The following is a 10,638-nucleotide window of genomic DNA, read 5'->3' as shown; positions in this document are numbered from 1 at the left end:
TTTAAATGCCCTTATGTTCAAAGAAAATAACAAAAAAAATATTTTTTATATGGTTTTCTCCAGAATTGCCACATACAAGTGTCCTGGAGGTTAATCTTCACTTTCCAGAGTCCCAAGGCTTTGCCTGGAGGATTGGCAACTCTAGACTCGGATCCTAGTTGATTCTTCTCCTTCTGAGGAACAATAGTACTAACTTACAGCCCCTCGGATCAGCTGACTCACCCCAAACCAGCAAAGAAACGTATCGCCTGGAGAGCTGATGGGGGGGGGGGGGGGGGGGGGGACAGTTAGCACTGTTGCTTCACCGCACCAGGGTCCCAGGTTCGATTCCCGGCTTGTGTCCCTGTCTGTGCGGAGTCTGCACATTCTCCCCGTGTCCGCGAGGGTTTCCTCCGGGTTTCTCCCACAAGTCCCGAAAGACGTGCTTGTTAGGTAATTTGGACATTCTGAATTCTCCCTCAGTGTACCCAAACAGGCGCTGGAATGTGGCGACTAGGGGCTTTTCACAGCAACTTCATTGCAGTGTTAATGTAAGCCTACTTGTGACACCAATAAAGATTATTATAATTCAAGGCAGCACCTTCATTTACTCAGACATGACAGGAAGAACCAGAGCGGTTTGTGGAATTATGGTAGCGCCACCCATTTTTGCAGCCGAACCCACATCGGTTTCCGCATGATCTTATTCATAATACAGGAATGGCTTTTCCTCCGAGCTCCCGGTGCCTAAGTTTGCAGCAGGTCCACGATGCTCTCAATCCAAAGCTATGGGATACACAACCAGTCATTTTTGTTTGCCATCCAAATTTATTCTGCAGCACTTTGTCCTCGGTGACCTAGTATGTGAAATTTTGAGTCACTTTGTGCGTGAACGTGCAGACTGACACACAGCAAGGTAGCAAAGTGGTTAGCACTATTGCTTCACAGCACCAGGGTCCCAGGTTCGATTCACGGCTTGGGTCCCTGTCTGTGTGGAGTCTGCACATTCTCCCCGTGTCTGTGTGGGTTCCCTCCGGGTGCTCCGGTTTCCTCCCACAGTCCAAAGATATGCAGGTTAGGTGGATCACTAAATTGACCGTGTCCAAAAAGGTTAGGTGGGATTACTGTATTAAGGGGATAGGTTGGAAGTGTGGGTTTAAATGGGCTGCTCTTTCAAAGGGCTGGCAGACCCGAAGGGCCGAATGGCTTCCTTCTGCACTGTAAATTCTATGAAAGCTAATGAGGGGAGTTAAGAAAACTGAGACTTAAATCAACTATCGTGCAGGCTAGCACTTCTCCAGCCATCAATTCTGCTCAAATTTAGTTGGAGGAGACAAGAAATAATTGATAAGGTTAAATGTTTTTGGTCTTAATGTGAAAGTCCCCATTACAAAATGAATATCTTTGTTCCACATCTGTTTGGGAGGAGTTCAGATCGTCTGGCATCTGCTGTTACAGACAAGGCTCCTGAACATAGATATATTTTCTTTCCTTAAATTTAGGGTATCCAATCATTTCCCCCCCCCCAAATAAGGGACAGTTTAGTGTGGCCAATCCACCTACCCTGCACATCTTTTGGGTTGTGGGGGTGAGACCCACGCAGTCACAGGGAAAATGTGCAAACTCCACACGGGCAGTGACCCAGGACCAGAATCGAACCTGGGACCTCAGCGCCGTGAGGCAGCAGTACTAACCACTGTGCCACCCACCCGCCGAATATAGATCTAGACTAAACAATAGGATTGTTGCATTTGGAAGGTTTGCCCGAAATATTGTAAGGCTGGCCCAGCTAAGAGTCTGACTTGGACGGTGTAAAAGTCCTGGGCACAAGTGCCAGGTTAAGGATTTCTGCCTGGGGCCGCCAATATGGCACCACGATAGCACAGTTCGATTCCCCGCTGGGTCACTGTCTGTGCGGAGCTTGCACGTTCTCCCTGTGTCTGCGTGGATTTCCTCCGGGTGCTCCGGTTTCCTCCCACAGACCAAAGACGGGCAGGTTAGGTGGATTGGCTATGCTAAATTGCCCTTAGTGTCCAAAAAAGGTGAGGGGTTATTGTGTTACGGGGATAGGGTGGAAGTGAGGTCTTCAGCGGGTCGGTGCAGACTCGATGGGCCGAATGGCCTCCTTCTGCACTGTATGTTCTATGTTCTTCATTTCAGTTGCATTGGCATGTGGTGTGGTGCATGTAATTTTCTGGTGACAGGGGAGGAGTGGGGCTGGGAAGTCAGAGAAAAACAAATATGAAAGCCACTGTGTCCATCGTGCTCCGGTGTATCTACTTGCACTGTACGTTGGCCAGAGAGCAGGCCAACAGTTTGGGTCGTTGGCATAAAAACAGAAAGAGTTGGAAATACGCAGCTCAGCAGGCCTGGCAACAGCTGTGGAAAGGGAAAGAGAGTTAATGTTGAGTTGAAAATGTCGCTTCAGGATCTTCAATTCCTGGAGACTCCAGGCCAAACCTGGACGGTTTCAGCAGCCACATTTCAAATATCCAGCATCCACAGTAGTTTGCTTTTATATCAGTGTTGCACCCCGTGCAAATAACAAACGACTATCACTGTCGAGATACGTCCAAAAATGCACTGAGCCATTAATCTATTTTGAGATGCTTCCTACTTTTAATTATGCCTCTTTCCAGGTCTCAGCCAACATCACTCGTATCCTAGGATAAGTATTCCACTATGGTCTGTAACACAAGGAAGAATCTCTCAGGGCAGCACAGTGGATCACGGCGCTGAGGACCCAGGTTCGATCTCGGCCCTGGGTCACTGTCCATGTGGAGTTTGCTCCTTCCCCTCGTGTTCGTGTGGGTCCCAAAGATGTGCAGGGTAGGTAGACTGGCCAGGCTAAATTAGCCCTCAATTAAAAAAAAGATTGGGGACTCTAAATTTGAAAAACAAAGGACGGCACAGTGGGGCAGCGGTTAGCACTGTTGCCTCACAGCGCCAAGGACCCGGGTTCGATCCAGACCCATTGTCTGCGTGTAGTTCGCACATTCTCCCAGTGTCTGCATGGGTGTCACCCCTCAACCCAAAGGTATGCAGGGTAGCTGAATTGGCCACGCTAAATTGCCCCTTAATTGGGGAAAAAAAAAGAATTGGCTACTCTAAAAAAAATTTTTTTTAAAAAAACCTCTCTCCTGGGGCCCTCGCTCCACCAGGCAGGGGAAAAAAAAACCCTGGACAAAATCAAATATGTCCCGCCAAACCGTGCGATCACCCGCCGTTCCATTAGGCCTAGTGTCTTTAAACTGAAGTCCCACCCGTTCACTCGGGTAGACAAAGAGAACAAAGAACATTACAGCACAGGAACGGGCCCTCCAAGCCTGTGCCGATCATGGTGTCTGTCGAAACTAAAACCTTCTGCCCTTCCATATCCCTCTATTCCCATCCTATTAATGTATTCGTCAAGATGCCTCTTGAACGCCGCTGCCGCTATCATATCTACCTACACGCTCCCCCCACCCCCGGCAGCGTTCCAGGCATTCACCAACCTGTGTGAGAAGAGCTTGCCTTGCACATCTCCTCTAAACATTCCCTCTTGCACCTTAAACCTATGCCCCCCCAGTAATTGACTTCACCACTCTGGGAAAGCGTCTAACTATCCACTCTGTCCATGCCACTCAAATTTTGTAAACCTCCGTCTTCATAGATTTCCTGGCACCACGTTGACTCCCTCATCTCATGGCCAATACTTTGTCCTCCCTTTAAAAAGAAAATCTGGACGTCATCTCCGTATTTAGATGAAAGCAAAACACTGGAACGAATACAGAAAATTAGACAATTTCGACCGCGTCTGTGGAGCGAGGAACGGAGTTAACATTTCAAGTCCACATGACTCTTCAGAAGTTCTCGGTCTCTCTTTCCATAGATGCTGCCCAGAGCTGCTGAGTTTATCTGGCATTTTCTGCTTCTATCATTTTAGCATTGATTGTGGGATCTTTCGGTGTGCCAATTGGCTGCTGCATTCTGGCAGTGACCACGCTTCAAAGGTTCTTCATTGTCGCAAAGAGTTTTGGAATACATTAGGTTGACTCTGCAAAGGCAAGTTCTTCTTCACACTTTTCCACTTCATCTGCCACTTTATTGCCCACTCTCCTAGCCTGTCCAAATCCTTCAGCAGCCCCCCTGCTTCATCAATACTACCTGTCCCTCTACAGATCTTTGCATCATATGCAAACGAAGCAACAGTGCCTGCCAATAGGTTGCACCTGGACTTATACACAGAGCATGAATAATTGGACGAGGTACTGGAGTGTAACTAGTGTCTGTGGAATTCCATCCCACTAGGCGTCAGTCTGTGAACAGAAATCGGACTCAGTTTGAGCAATCTGACCGATTCTGGACACCACACTTTGGTGAAGGCATTAGGCAAGAGGGAGAAAAGAGTTACAACAGGGATGAGGAAATGTTATGTGGATAAATTGGGAGAAACAACTGTTCTTAGGAGAAGGCTGATAGGATGCATTCAAACCCACAAAGGATCTGGACAGAGTAGATCGAGAGAAACTGTTTGCATCGGTAGAAGAAGTCGAGAACCAGAGGACACCGATTTCAAGGTGAAAGGAAAAGAGAACGCCAGGCAAGATTAAGAAAGTCAGACGTACGAGGCGGGTGGTCAGGATCCAGAGTGCACTGACTAAGAATGTGGATGAGGGAGATTCATAGAATTTACAGTGCGGAAAGAGGCCATTCAGCCCATCGAGTCTGCACCGGCCCTTGGAAAGAGCACCCTCCTTGGACAGTGCCCACACCTCCACCCTATCTCAGTAACCCCACCTAATCTTTTTGGACACCAAGGGCAATTTAGCATGGACAATCCACCTCACAGGCACATCTTTAACTGTGGGAGGAAACCCACGCAGACACGGGGAGAACGTGCAGACTCGGCATAGACAGTGATCCAAGGCAGGAATCGAACCCGGGACCCTGGAGCTGTGAAGCAATAAGTATTAATCTCCGTGCTGTAGCCACCTAAAATGGCTGATTCCCGATTAATTTGGCCAAAACCCCGATCCAAAATGGCGAACGACAGAGGCTGATGGGAAAATCAGCCAACAGGACTCAAACAGAAAGCTGCAGGTAAAACAGTGTATTCGCCTCGGGGGGAAGCCAGACTGATCAAATCATGCAGCCATTAACATCACAACAATCCAGCCATCTGCATAGTGAACAGCCATCCCCGGGAACAATTGCTATACATTAGCATTTGTAAAGCTACTCCAGACCTCTCGGCACCAAGAGAGGCTAACACAAAGAAAGGTGGGCAACCACCCCCCGATCAAGGAATGCCCCATTATTGGAGCATATCGAACCGAGTGATTGGGACCAAGTCCAATCACTTGGAATCAGGGTCAAGGTCCGCCCCGAGAGGCGGGAAGACCCTAGCTAACTATAAGAATAGGGGCCAAGTTCAGATCAACCCTTCTCTTCCTGCTCGCAACCTTCGCAAGAATCTTCGACAAAGAAATAAGTAAGCTTGACTCCAGCGATCGCTACCAGATAGAGACTCCTAGCCATCGACCTGTATCAGCCTTTGAATCCCGCAGGTCAGACCCAATTCGATAAACCATTCGTTTCCCTGACCTGGTGGGCCATTCCTAAAGTTAAGTATTGGCCAGTAGTGGTAGGTTTTGATATAGACAGTAGGATTATTGTATAAGTATTTATTGCTGTATATATAATAAATGATCGTTGTTTTAACTCTTACTAAGCGGTGTGCTGTATTATTAATCATAACTTGAGCTTGAACCACGTGGCGGTATCAGAAAGACACCTGCCGACTCGTGAGCAAAGGTGACAGAATTAGAGCTAATAAAACTAAGGCTAATAAGAGCAACATTTTGGCGACATCCTGACGGGACCCGATCTAGAAGTGGAAAACCACTCCGGGAGAACCCAAGAAATTTTGAATTAGAATCCAATTGGAAACAAAAAAAACCCACAAGTGTTCAAGCAGTTCTGATTAATAGTCAAAATTCGGAAGTGTGTGTATGCATGCGTAACTAACAGGGCTATAAGGTAAAACTGATAGATTTTTGTTGCGTCAAAACTGTCGGAAGTCTGTATTTTCGGAAATTAGCGCAAGCCGTACCCGCAATTACAACACCGCCTTAGCCCCCTGTTCCAAATTTAAACAAAGCAAACGGATAGGAGAGATGGCCATGCAGGCAATGCAGCGCCTCATGAACCCCGAGGAATTTGCTGTCGCAGCGACCAGCAGCAGTAGAGTGGGACAGTGTCCCATTTGGGAAGTGGAAATTCGGAAATTTCTCCAGGGCAAAGGATGGCCCATGTGGAATGATTTCTGCAATAATGACAATTCAGGTCCCGGAAGCATAGGGCATCCTTGGTGGGAGAACCTGAGTGAGATCCATAAAAAGAGCTTAGCAAAAGCGCGCAAGCCGATGGCAATTGTGTCCTGTCTGGCACAATTGCGAGGCACAGAGGAGGTCGCCAGGACGCTCCTCAAAGAAATAGAAGGCATACATTGTATGAGTAAAATCGATGTATGCGAGGTTGAGAAAGAGAACCTGGAATTAAAAAGGAAATTAGCAGCAAAGGACGAAGAGGTGGCTGATGCCAAACGAGGTCACCAGTCTTGTCTGGCGCATTTGAGTAGTTTCCAGTCCCAGTATGAAAAGGCTTATCAGGACACGCAGCGTGCAGTCCTGGTAAAGAAAGAAACAGAAAAGCAGGTAGAGACGCTCCAGAAACAATGCAGTGATGTCAAGGCATCCTTGAGAGCGCTCCACGCTGCAACCACAGAACAAAGACAGAGAACCACAGATCATGCAAAATGCCGGAAGCAGATTGCAGAGCTGCAATCACTGCTTTCTGTCCAGAAAGGATTTCAGGAAACCTTTGGGGAAAAGTTAGACCAGGAAGACGGCCCTGATTGGGAAGAGTAACAAGAAACAGCGCAGAGATATGTTCAGGGAACATGTGCGCAGGAAAAGCCCCAAAGGAGAAAAGCACCCCAACAACCCACACAGCAGGTAGTTCAGGCTCCAATGAACCCTGTAACCACTCTCCGCACAGCCACACCGGATGATGCAGCATATCTATATTCCACCCTCTTAACAGTGACCCAATTACGGTATGCGTGCGAGAAGATCACACCGTTCCTCCCCAGCTCAGACCCCCACCAGTTCTTTGCCACAGTTAGACGCCAGGCGCACATATATGTTCTGGACGAGAGAGCATGTAAAGCTCATGGTTCTAAGTTTAGATCCGTCGGTAACAGCAGCCCATCCCGATCCACAGAATGTAGGAGGAGGCACCCTTGCAGAAATGCATACCGCGATCCTGGATGCGATCGGGTATAACCGGGGTGACCCCGTAGAAGGCCTCAATAAGTGCAGGCAGGAAAAGACAGAACACCCCACAGTGTTTGCTGGACGCCTATGGATTCATTTCACAGCAGTTTTTGGAAATTTAGAACGTGCCAATTTGTCCCAAGATGGTATGGCCAAATGGACCCGCACCCTTATCTCCCATGCCACAGAGGCAGGACAAAAGGCCTGTACGAATTATGACCCCCTCAGAGGAAGCCCACAATGAGAAATGGATTTTAAAAAGATTGTCCCGCGCCTGGGAGCAGTCTGTACAAAGCAAACCTGCAGTTAAAAATCCTGAAGAACAGCAGGCAGAAGCAAACACGCAGTTGAAAATCCCGAAGAACAGCAGGCAGAAGCAGACAAACCCGCAGTTAGGGAACCCAAGGAAGAGCAGGCAGACATGCATCCAGTTAAAACGCACCAGAACCCCGCATGGGTAAACGAAGGAAGCAACAGCACCCCCCGCCCCCCCCCTCCCCAGAAACCACCGGAATGTTATAATTGCAGACAATTAGGACATTACACAAGAGAATGTCAAGCTACCCTGAAACTGCAACAGAACCAGCCCACAAATGCCCCCAAACCAGCAAAGACACCAACAGCCCCGACCCCCCACCCAGGGAACCGCACCCAAGGGAACAATGCACCAGAGAGCCTGCTCCACCTTATGTGCCCCAGGTGTCATGTTACAACTGTGGGCAGCCAGGACACTTCGCCCGAGATTTCAGGAGACCCCCACCAGCTAGACTAGCCCCCAGATATGGAAGAGAACACCACCCAAAGCAGCTACAAGGTCCCAGCTGCCCTATGCAAACTGTGAGCGCTTACCCACCACTTCTCACGGCAGCGTTACCTCAGCAAGGCCACTTCATTTTTGTTTCACTCATCCTTAATTTCTTCTTCGGTCACGCTGCACTCCCTCCATATGCTAATTACACCCCAGCCCAAATGTGATTTACAATGTCCCGTATTCTGATGGAACCTGCAGGATGTTTTATGTTGTTTGTATGTTTTGTTTAAGTGTTGTTCGCCCGACAGGTGAATGTTTCTCAGCGTCACACACCCATTCACCTGAAACCTTTTAGCTCTTTCCAACGGACACCCACCACGGCCAGACGCTTGTTCGGCGGTACCAACTTGTCCACAGATACCTGGTCAACAGACCAGACGCTCGTTCAACAGAACTAGCTTATCTGCAGATACCTGGTCAGCAGACCACACGCTCGTTCAGAGGAACTAGCTTTTCAACTGGTACTGGTTCGAGTGCCAGACGCCCGATCTGATGCGAGGGTAAAATCACAGCAGCAACCCCACCATGATGACTACACTTTTGCCCGTTCTTGTCGGTTGCTCAGGCAGTGGAGAAACGGCGTGAGACCCGCCCTGCCTGGAGACCCCCCCGCTGGTCAAAAACGCTCGGGTAGGGGACATACGGTATTGGTAGCCGTCCTACCCGGGGACTCCATCCAAATCTTACCCGTCGCGGCCCATACGCACCTCATTCGACCTTTTCCTTTCAAAAACAGTTTTATTTATTTAGGCAACCTTTCGGTTGCTGCCAAATGCTATTTACATCCTAGAACATTTGGATGATAAATCAGCACTGGTCCACCATTGGGAAGTGTGCCGTGTTCTAACATTTGTTTTGAAAAAAAAATGAAGGAGTCACATATAGTGACCAATTATAAGGGAATAATTGGCCCCGCAGGACAGACACACTAACATACCGGATATTATACCAAGGTAGTCACAGATACTATGCTTGTTTTACAGAACTCCAGAACCGGATAAAACAGAGAACACAAAGAGAGAAAAAGAAAGAGGACAGCCATGAGGACTTCTTTCATCGTGATCAAGATTTTTATACTGGACATTTGGTCGCGCGGGAACGCGGACCCCATTACTTCAAACCTCCCTGCCGTTAATGTTTCACTGCCCCGCAGTACCGAGGGCCCAGTCACCAGCCAGGCTGCATTATCCTGGTGTGCCAAGTTCATAACTTGGTACTCCCCGTCGTACGTTATTGAAGCACTATTAGCGTTGGCCATACTCTGCTGTGCAGTACAGACTATGCGCCGCCGCAAATGGCGAAGGAAAGCCTACCGCGCTCGAACCCCGGTATATCGGATCCGATCACCTATATTCGGTTATGACCAGACCCCAGCGATTGATAACAAAATAACAAAGAGCATTCACTTGCGTTATTACTGTAAATAAAAAGATGTACAAAACTTTTCATGAACAAAAAAAAATGTATGATCCTGAGCTTGACTGCCAAGTCAGGAAAGAGTATATTAAATGTTGTGATTATTGTTGTATGTTTTAGGAAGATAGTATAATGCAATGTTTATGGAGTATAGCGTATTAAGGTAAAAAATTAGAGGTTCCTAGTTTAATTGTTAATGCATGTCCCTGCCTGACATAGCGCCCTTAGAATTGTTAGGTAAAATTTTTGTGCGTAGCTAGGATCAGAGTAGTGGCCATGTAGGAGGTGTCCCCCCGGTCAGGGAACGGAAAGAGCAAATTTATGTGATCCTTCACGCTTCGCGTTAGGATCATAAGGAGGGAATGTAGCCACCTAAAATGGCTGATTCCCGATTAATTTGGCCAAAACCCCGATCCAAAATGGCGAACGGCAGAGGCTGATGGGAAAATCAGCCAACAGGACTCAAACAGAAAGCTGCAGGTAAAACAGTGTATTCGCCTCTGGGGGAAGCCAGACTGATCAAATCATGCAGCCATTAACATCACAACAATCCAGCCATCTGCATAGTGAACAGCCATCCCCGGGAACAATTGCTATACATTAGCATTTGTAAAGCTACTCCAGACCTCTCGGCACCAAGAGAGGCTAACACAAAGAAAGGTGGGCAACCACCCCCCGATCAAGGAATGCCCCATTATTGGAGCATATCGAACCGAGTGATTGGGACCAAGTCCAATCACTTGGAACCAGGGTCAAGGTCCGCCCCGAGAGGCGGGAAGACCCTAGCTAACTATAAGAATAGGGGCCAAGTTCAGATCAACCCTTCTCTTCCTGCTCGCAACCTTCGCAAGAACCTTCGACAAAGAAACATGTAAGCTTGACTCCAGCGATCGCTACCAGATAGACTCCTAGCCATCGATCTGTATCAGCCTTTAAATCCCGCAGGCCAGACCCAATTCGATAAACCATTCGTTTCCCTGACCTGGTGGGCCATTCCTAAAGTTAAGTATTGGCCAGTAGTGGTAGGTTTTGATATAGACAGTAGGATTATTGTATAAGTATTTATTGCTGTATATATAATAAATGATCGTTGTTTTAACTCTTACTAAGCGG

Source organism: Scyliorhinus torazame, chromosome 29 (genome assembly GCF_047496885.1).
Source record: "Scyliorhinus torazame isolate Kashiwa2021f chromosome 29, sScyTor2.1, whole genome shotgun sequence".
Lineage (NCBI taxonomy): Eukaryota > Metazoa > Chordata > Chondrichthyes > Carcharhiniformes > Scyliorhinidae > Scyliorhinus > Scyliorhinus torazame.
This window is presented reverse-complemented; position numbering follows the sequence as displayed.